The sequence below is a fragment of the Ursus maritimus genome, unplaced genomic scaffold (assembly GCF_017311325.1).
Source record: "Ursus maritimus isolate PB19 unplaced genomic scaffold, ASM1731132v1 scaffold_59, whole genome shotgun sequence".
Lineage (NCBI taxonomy): Eukaryota > Metazoa > Chordata > Mammalia > Carnivora > Ursidae > Ursus > Ursus maritimus.
The window spans coordinates 121,372-125,224 of record NW_024426763.1 but is presented as its reverse complement, the minus strand read 5'-3'; the positions used below and the strand labels follow the sequence as shown (position 1 = coordinate 125,224).

Genomic DNA, 3,853 nt, shown 5'->3' with positions numbered 1-3,853 from the left:
AGAATTCCTTGCAACAGCAATCAGACAACCAAAGGGATAAAAGGTATCCAAATCGGCAAAGAAGAAGTCAAACTGTCTCTCTTCGCAGATAACATGATACTCTATATGGAAAACCCAAAAGAATCCACTCCCAAACTATTAGAAGTTATAGAGCAATTCAGTAATGTGGCGGGATACGAAATCAATGCTCAGAAATCAGTTGCATTTCTATACAGGAATGAGACTGAAGAGAAATTAGGGAATTCCTCCCATTTACAATAGCACCAAAAACCATACATTACCTAGGAATTAACTTAACCAGAGACGTAAAGGATCTATATTCTAGAAACTATGAATCACTCTTGAAAGACATTGAGAAGACACAAAAAGATGGAAAAATATTCCATGCTCATGGATCGGAAGAATAAACATACTTAAAATGTCCATGCTACCCAGAGCAATCTACACTTTCAGTGCTATCCCGCTCAAAATACCGAGGACATTTTTCAAGGAACTGGAACAAATAGTCCTTAAATTTGTATGGAACCAGAAAAGGCCCCGAATCGCCAAGGAACTATTGAAAAGGAAAAACAAAGCTGGGGGCATCACAATGCCGGATTTCGAGCTGTACTACAAAGCTGTGATCACAAAGACAGCATGGTACTGGCACAAAAACAGACACATAGACCAATGGAACAGAATAGAGAACCCAGAAATGGGCCCTCGGCTCTTTGGGCAACTAATCTTTGATAAAGAAGGAAAAAACCCCTGGTGGAAAAAAACCAGTCTCTTCAATAAATGGTGCTGGGAAAATTGGACAGCTACATGCAAAACAATGAAACTTGACCACTCTCTCACACCATACATAAAGATAAAATTCATTTTCTATAAATATTGTAGACAAAATAAACTAGGAAGAGAAATCTGGTTTAACAAAGACATTTAGAAAATTGCCAAGTCCATTCCAAAGTGAATGTGTATGTTTGAAAGTATATGCACATATACGTCTGTTTACATAAAGTTATATTACATAGTAATTATTATACAATTATACTATTATATTACAATGCAGTTATACTTAAATTACATTTATACTATAAAATATGATAAAATAATAATAATAACATAATATAAATCTTACATATGGTAGTGATACTATAAAGTTATTTGATAAATTTTTATTTAAATTATGAAATTATTTAGAATAAAAACATATATATGATTTTTGTTATAATCCACAACTATTTCTCTGTAATATAACACAATACAAATTATATCAATAAAACATCAGAATGAAATCATTAAGCAGAAATCCTATTAAAGAAAGGGTATCCCCTTGAATGAGTAAGAACATGTAGGTTTGTAGAAAGCTGGAATTTAGTGGGAAGTCACATGTTGCTTACATAATTTCTTCATAGCTGTTTTCATCTCCTTATTTCTCAATGTGGTAGATAAGGGGGTTCAAGAGTGGAGTAAAAATGGTATAAAACACAGACAGGAGCTTGTCCACAGAGAAGCAATTGAAAGGGCACACATAAATGAAAATGCAGGGCCCAAAGAAGAGCTAGTCTGACTACCATGATGTGTGCAGGGCAAGTAGAGAGTGCTTTGGATACCCCACCAGCAGCACGCTGTCAGACAGTGATGAAGATAGTAGTACAAGAGACCAAGAGGAGCAGAAAACAGCTCATGGAGAGTAACCCACTGTCTGAGATCATAAGCCTAAGACATAAGTGTCCATCAGGCAAGCTTGATCACGAGAGGAAGGTCACAAAAGAAGCTGTCCACCTCATTGGGGCCATAGTAAGGTAAATTCACAGTAAAGGCTACTTGACTGATGGAGTGCACAAATCCAGTGACCCATGAAACCAACACCAGCCCCATGCAAGTGTGCCGGCTCATCACGGTCATGTGATGCAAAAGTTTGCATATAGCCACATATCTGTCATAGGCCATGGAAACCAGACATACCATCTCAGCCCCACCAATAAAATGCAAGAAGAAGATTTGAGCCATGCATCCTCCAAAGGAGATGAGCTTTTGCTCACTAAGAAAGTTCCTGATCATCTTGGGGGTGGCAAATGAGGTGAGCCATATGTCTAAGAAAGATAGATTTCCCAGCAGGAAATACATAGGAGAGGAGAGCAAGTGGGGGTCAGAAATCACAGTGACCACAATGATGAGGCTACCCAGCACAGCGGCCAGATAGATCCCAGAGAAAAATATAAAGAGAAAATGCTGGAGTTGTTGTGAAGTGCAGAGTCCACAAACACAAATTCTGACACCAAGGAATAATTCTACAGCTCCATTATCTCATTTCAGACTGTTCTGAATCTATACAAAGAAAAGAGGCGGACATGAAAGGGCCTGTCAACTACCAGACACATGGAAGTGATCACCTAAACTTTATCTGAATATCATTTTAATTTGTAGGACATAATATAAAATACATTACAAGGACGCTTAAAGCCAAGCCCAACAACAGTTTGCTGTTCTCCCACGTTAAGGCTGCTGGTGCACCCATCTCCACAATGCTTGCTTTGAAAACTTGACAATCCAGACTCCTTCAGGAACTTCTCCTGGTAGTAGTGGAACTACCTCCTCCTTCCATATTCATTTGCTCACTCACAAGCTCACTCATTCAGACCAGGTCTATGGAACACTGACAGTTTCCCATTCTCACTTAATTCAGTTAATAAAGCAATCAGTATACAGGGAAATAAATGGATTAACCTAGGGTTCATATAGTTCTCCAAATCCCACATTTTATTACTGTTCTTGTCATCTCTTTTAATCAGTTGGGTTAAGGATTAAAAAGGCAATGATCCAATTCATTTGTAGATTTATTGTGTATAAACAGACAACTTATGACAGGATTTAAGAATGGCTTCAATGAAAGAAATATTTTTCAAGATCTTTCATCATGGCCAGAGTATAAAACTTAGGCAATATTTGGGGGGTGTGTAGCTTTCACAGTATACATGAGTACTGATAAGTTCAGCATTTGTTTAAAAACATAGTTCTGAACTTCTGGAAGAACAGGGATGGGATGGATAGGTCTCAATATCAGTTTATCATGAGAAATGAGGTGGTACCCCAGTCTTCTCACTAAGAGAAAGATACTGTATAAACGTTTTTATAAAGACATTGAACAGAATTCTTCATGAGGGATTCTGAGTTAAGATGGCAGAGGAGTAGGGGACCCCTTTTTCAGCTGGTCCCCTGAGTCAAGCTGGATAGGTACCAGACCATCCTGAACATTCACAGAATCAGCCTGAGATGCAGGGAGATACATCTGGATCTGTACAAATGAACATCTCCAGCGATGAGTATAGAGGCATGAAGCGGGGAGCCATGAAACCGCGCACAGATATCGGAAGATAAACAGAAGGGGGAGGGAACTGCCGTGTTCGGGCGCCAGGAAGTGGTAGCCACATGCACGGGGGAGCGGGCGGACTTGCGGACCGACACCCGCGAAACAGCAGACTGAGACCTTGAGCCAGGGAACTTGCATGACCAGTCTGAGGGCTGGAGCTTCGCAGCGCGAGAGCCACACTGAAACGGAGCTCCGGAGCACCCAGGGGTGGCTGGTGGCTGGCAGTGTTAGAAACACAAAGAACAGAGACATACTGGCCCTAGAAGTGAGGGCTGGGGCGCTGGCTAAGGGGCGAACATCCAGGGACACTACACGGTTGAGCAGCACCAACAGAAACAGAGTTAAAGTGGCCAGAACATCAGTGGAAAGTGGTCTGCGATCCCTCTGTTCTGAGACAGAGGCTGGGATTCGGCCACTGCTGCTCTGACTCTCAGAAGAGGCACAGCAAACGCCAAGGAAAGCCACCAGAGAACAAAAGCCTGGAAATACTGGCTCACA

General features: G+C 40.9%; 1 pseudogene; it reads right to left on the bottom strand.

The window, feature by feature from the left end:
- Window positions 1-1,356: 1,356 nt before the first annotated feature.
- LOC103680458 lies at window positions 1,357-2,288 on the bottom strand (annotated as a pseudogene).
- Between the last annotated feature and the right edge of the window lie 1,565 nt (window positions 2,289-3,853).